Source organism: Poecilia formosa, unplaced genomic scaffold (assembly GCF_000485575.1).
Source record: "Poecilia formosa unplaced genomic scaffold, Poecilia_formosa-5.1.2 Scaffold386, whole genome shotgun sequence".
NCBI lineage: Eukaryota > Metazoa > Chordata > Actinopteri > Cyprinodontiformes > Poeciliidae > Poecilia > Poecilia formosa.
Genome location: NW_006800325.1, coordinates 194,032 through 200,031, shown reverse-complemented (window position 1 = coordinate 200,031; position 6,000 = coordinate 194,032). Strand labels below are relative to the sequence as shown.

The following is a 6,000-nucleotide window of genomic DNA, read 5'->3' as shown; positions in this document are numbered from 1 at the left end:
CTGGTAATCAGCCGAAAAGTAAGACTTTTGTTTCCACTCTGACCTCGTGTGAACTCTGACATGCTTCAGATGTTTTGGTGGCTGTTATTTACGGCGGTGGATCTTGTTTGTCCAGGTAAAAGTGTAAGAAATGCGACACGCCGAAGGGTTTTTCTAAGCTGACCTAAAACCAGACACACCACACTGCTGGCTCCTGAGCTAAATGCTTTTAATCCTCATCCACTGAAACTTAAAGTGCAAAAAATGTGAAAAATCTGTGTTTTATGTCTAAACCGATTAGGTTTACACCTCCTGCAGAGATGATTTATCATCTGGAAGCCACCGAGTCATCAGAAGGAAAACATGAGCAGATGTTCACTGGCTGTAATGATTTATTATTAAATCAACCAGAAGCACAGAAAATAAAAACATCCACGTTTCTCTGCTGCTTGCAGCTCATCAGAGCAACTGAAACATGACTTAATTTTGACATGCGGCTGACTGAGAGCGTGATCATCAGCTGAGGTCATGTTTTCACTGCAACACGTGCTCAGGGCTGGACCGGCCATGCAGGCGTGCCACAAAACGACCCGCGCTCTGCTCCAGAGGCGCTCCAGTAAAACCAGTTCCTCCAGACCGGGACTCACAGCTACAGAGGGTTTATCCCGTCTGCTGGTGTTGAAATCCAGAATAAAGTCTCATCAGTCTGTGAGATTTGAACACAGAAAGCCAGTAGGCATTTTTAAAATAGTCTAACCTTTATCAATTATTCACACACAGCAGGAGCGACTCCTCAGCACCCAGTGGCCAAATGTTCAATATATTTACATTATATTTTAAAGCAAAAGGTCAATAATTCCTGCCTTTAAGTTGCAGGAATCACCTGACAACCTTTACATCAAAATCACATGGTAAATTAAAACAAGCTCAATACTTTCCATTTGCATTATTTATTGCTTTCCTTTCTTTTTTCTCATTTTCTACCAAAAACTGGAAGATAAAAGTCTTCAGTCTGGTGCTTTGGTCTGAACTAGAACTTTTTTTGAAGGACAATTTTGTTTTAAGAAGTTTCTAAATTCATTTAATTTGCTTTTCCTGTTGTTTTGTTTATTTATTTTGGATATTTAAAATGTCTTCCAGCTAATCCAGGAGCTCCGTTCATTTTCCAACCCACTGACTGGCTGACCCCCCAGGAGAAGATAAACCGTAAACGTTACTTTCTGCGAGTGCCGATAATGTTTCCTTTGTGTGTATTAAAGTATATTAAAGTATGTTTGACATTTGAACTTTAACGCTTTAATTTTGATTAATTTATTACAGATTTTAACGCGTTAAAAATCAATGCAATAAATCACATGTTATTTTTTATTTTTAAATATTTGTATCGTCATGTTTCTGGTACGCCCGTAAATCTGACGCACAAGTGACATCCACAACCAAAAGTATTCATGTTCTCCCTTTTCAACAGACTGTAAACAGACTGACAGCCATGTTCATGTCAGGATTTGGATCAATTTAATCAACCATTAAGATGATCAAATCTTATTCAGGATTTGTTTGTGTAATTTTTCGATAATCTAAGGTGATGCCTCATTCCTAATGTGAGTTTATTTGAATTTACAGCAGCAAGAACTCATGACAGACCTCTGAGTGTTTGGTTATTAATGTGGGACAAATTTACTCAAGGTCAGAACAAAACATCCAGTGGAGCCAAAACAGACAAAGTTACCAGCACCAACAAAAGCATGTTGAAATATTAATCTGTCCATCTGCAAAATAAAAGCTGGTAAATGATGTTATGATGACTTAATAATTCAAAACCATTTGTTTAGCTACAAACCTGGTCAAAATGACTCAATCTGACTGTAAAGAGGAATAAAATGGAGAGTAAATAAAAAACACAATGGAAACAAAGCAAACAAAACAAGAGCTGAAACAGCAGGTTTAACCTTCCAGCCGTAAATATTTAACCTTTATTTAACCAGAATAAAAAACCCGCCGAGATTAAAAACCTCTTTTCCAAGAAAATCCAGGCCAAGGGCAGCAACAAATACAGCACAAGAACTAACACCATCCCAGTGCAGGTTCATTTCTAACAAGCGCTCTTTACCTCCACTTCACCGTGACCTTTAGTTCTCTTTAGTCTCCAAGCCTCATGCAAAACAAATGACTAACAGCAGGTGTGGCAAAGCAAGCAGCTTGAAACCTGAGGACCAGTCAAGTGAGCAGACACTCCCAGGCCAGCCTTTCATTCACGGCACCTAAACATGCAGATAACACGTCAAGATGCAGCAGTTATTACTGTGACTTCATCAGCCAGAGGGTCACTGAGGCCTTTCCTCTGTCCCACCCATCCTGCTCTAAGTTTAAGCTATTGTGACAAAAAGCATTTTAAGACCTGAAAACCAATGTTTTAATTTACCATTAATCACTTTATATTGTCAGGTTGTAGATTTTTATGACCAACCTGGGAAAGTGTCAGAAGATTCTGAACCAAATGTCTAAAACTCACAGACAGGAAACTGTAAATTGGTTATAATTTATGAACATATATTATGAACCAAACAGTAAGAAATACTATTCCCATCTCTCTGTGCAGTAATGGAGCTTCAGGTTCAAAGTGGAGGTCAGAGCGGCGCTTAGAGCCCTGAACCTGCAGGTGGGTGTTGGCTAAAGGTCGACATGCAGCATTAGGAGTCATAAACGACCCGATGGAGAAATGTTTGTTCCTGCCCAGGTTCTTATCCACCACATGAGCAAACATAATGGCTGATGTCCTTGCAGGTTTACACCACTGGCCTCTTTGTGGCCCTGGTGATCAATCATGCTTAACAGAAAAGAAAGAAAATCTGTGACTGCAAGAAAGGTTAAAAATAAAGAATAGACTGTGAAGGTGGAGTTTGGGAAAGTTTAATAAAGTGTGAGCTGCAGGAGGGAAGCTCAACATGGAGTAAAAGAAAAGAGGTGAGGAGGTTCACAAAGTCCTCAGAGCTTAAAATAAGCCTAATTCCACTAGATTACAACTTTATTTATCTACAGATTATTCACTGATTCTGTGGTTCATTTTAACATCCAAGTCCTAAAATCTATAACTGAGAAAAACCACGAATACACCATCATGTTTAGAAATGAAGTTAAATATTAACTGAAACTTTTGAAGCATTGCATTAGAAATGTTTAATGGAAACAACAAAATGTACAATCATTTCCTCAACTGTGTAAAAATGTCTTTATGCTCGCTTTAACTGACTTTTCCGAAAAAGATTAAGAAACTTGAGGCGTTCTGTAGCTATAAAGTAAAATGGCCGACTATAATTTCGCTTACGTAGCGGCTCCCAAAGAGCAGAGCTCTGATTGGTTGAATCATGAATATATCTGCTGCAGCTGTTTACATCCATGATTTTTATTTATTGGAAACACCGTATTTGCATTAGCAGAGTATAAACAAAGATTTCAGCATATTTGTAATGAAAACGCAGCTGATGTGATTCTCCAAAATGAGATGAAACTTTAATTCAGATACTATCACTGCCAAATTTCAGGGTTAGTTTTGGCTGGAATGCGGTGAAGGAGCAGAGAGCTCTGGATGAGTAAGGTTTTCATCTTTACAATAACCAATGAGAGCACCGAGAAGCAGCCGTCCTACGGGAGCAGTTACTCAGTGTGTGAACTAATGCAGATAAAAACAGCACAAAGCAGGATGAGGTAATATGGAACCAAGCTGTCTGAGGAAGCTCCGTGTGTGTGTGTGTGTGTGTGTGTGTGTGTGTGTGAAGCTGAGAGATGAACCCCTGCAGAGGCTGGAGGACTCTCTGCCGCAGGCTGTTAATAACTTACAACAAAGCCAGCGAGGGGTTTCTTCCCTGCACCAGGCTGAAACACTCAGCCGGCGTTAAATCTGCGTTAACATGTGACTAAACCTCAGAGTTTAGTGGTTTGTAACAAACCCGTTTTAAAAATCAGTGATTCACTCTAACATCGGAACGTAATGCCATGACTCAGCAAACTGAATCACAGAGTGGAAATATTTCCTTTTTTGTCGAGGAATATTTCTTATCCTCCAAGGAATCAATTTTCCGTCTCTGGTTCACAACAGGAAGAACTAGCAGACGCACTTTATTTAAAAACACTCGTCCACATTTGCCTTTTTAAGGAATGCTGAAGGAAAACATGTGAAGCAAAACGATGACAGATGTAACAATAGATAGAGGTTCGTCGTCTTTGGAGGGGAAAAAGGAGTCTGCTTGTAATCCAGGGATTTTCCCATTTAAGAGGAGAAAATTCCTTGAATGCAGCAGAAATGTGACTCTGAACAGAGCAGCTGCTCTGTGAGAACCTGAGAGCATGAATATGGAGACATGAATCAGTGTGGTCATAAACAAACATCCAGTCTGCTGACGGTGATCATCCCTGCCCACAACACACACACACACACACACACACACACAGAGAAACTGTTCAGAAAGCCGATAAAAGAAACTGGAGAAGAGGAAATGTGAACTAATTTACAGGCTGGTGTTTCCTTTTCTGTTTACATACAGTAACAGAAAAAATGAAGGATGCACCAATAAATCAGAGATCGGCCGATACTTTAATGTGAAAATTATTTTTTCAGACCAAAAAATAAAAGCAAAAAAAATCTGCATTGGTCAAAATCTGAATCGGCCGGTCAAGCTCTGTAAAGATCGGTGATCGGCCAGAAAACTGCAATCAGTGCACCCCTAAGAAAATATAGATCAACTAATGTTGATATTTAAGCTTAAAAGTGTTTTCACACCTGATGGTCCAGTAGATGTTGAAGCTTTTACTCCATTTTGACTAATTAAACAGGAATCTGGCCTTAAAACAGAAATCAGAATCAGAAGTTGGTTCACACCTGACTGCAAAAACACTGAATCTTACCATCTGTTTTTGGTCTAGTTTCTGGTATAAATATCTTTGCACACTTGAAATAAGAAATAATTAACTGACAAGTGACTTTTCAGCAAGACATAGAAGCTTGTTTTAAGTAAAAAATTATTGAATAATTATTGAACACGACATTCTTCTCATGTTGTAAGTGAAGCAACCTCCCAGTGGATCTAGAACTTTGTTATCAATATTAACGTGTTAGAGGGTGTGAATGCTTTTGCAATGCGCAGCAAACATCTAGAGATAACTGATCGTTTTCTGTGTATCGAAGCAAACTGGAGGAAACGGGTTTGAAGCTCCACACCTGCTACATCGGCCTCGTTAGCTTTGGGAAACCAACAGAGAGTAAAGTGAAGAAAGAATTTAAACTGAAGCCAGAACTCAAACAGAAACTCCCAGAAAGGTGTCGGAGGATTACGCTACGTGTGCGGTCCATAATGACTGTTTGGGAGCAGAAAACCAAGACGAAGTGTGGGAAGCGACTCTGCATGGAGCGCTGGGATTACAGCTCACAGGCGCTGACTGGATCCAGCAGGACTGGAGGAGCAGCGCAGAGTTTTCTGCTCAGTCCACAGACTGGAAACGAGCAGGACGGGGAAGATTCTCCCAAAACATGAATGACGGCAGGCATTTAAAGTGACAAGAGGTCAATTAGTGGACAGCAGCTACAATTACATTCAGAGATGATAACTGCTCATTACTTCACACGGGAACACAATCCTTCTAGGTTACCTCAACCGTTTCAGCAATCCGACAACTTTTTGACCTGATATTCAGATTCCAGCTGCTTTGACTCAATAATTTTATCCAATATTACTTGTCAAAGTTGACAAAAAAAAACATTCGCAAAGCATTTCTGGATCTACAGCATCAGACCACTGAGTCCTTTTTTAATTAAAGACAATAAAAAACAGCATTCAGCTTAAACAAACATCCATACACCACAAATCTGGAACAAACCTCCAGAAAACTGCAAAACAACCGAAACACTGAGTTCCTTTAAATCTGTCTGGAGTTGATTAATAACTGCTAGAAACGTGTCGATTTATTCTATTGTGTTCTTGTCTTTGAGCAGCACTTTGGTGCTGCATGTTTCTGAAATATGCTATA

The 6,000-nt window shown here is 39.6% G+C and overlaps 1 protein-coding gene across 5 annotated transcripts in view; it reads right to left on the bottom strand.

The window, feature by feature from the left end:
* The window catches only part of LOC103154417 (metal transporter CNNM4), a 41,123-nt gene that overhangs the window by 8,677 nt on the left and 26,446 nt on the right, over nucleotides 1–6,000 (bottom strand). The gene's annotated exons all lie outside the window — the stretch shown is intronic.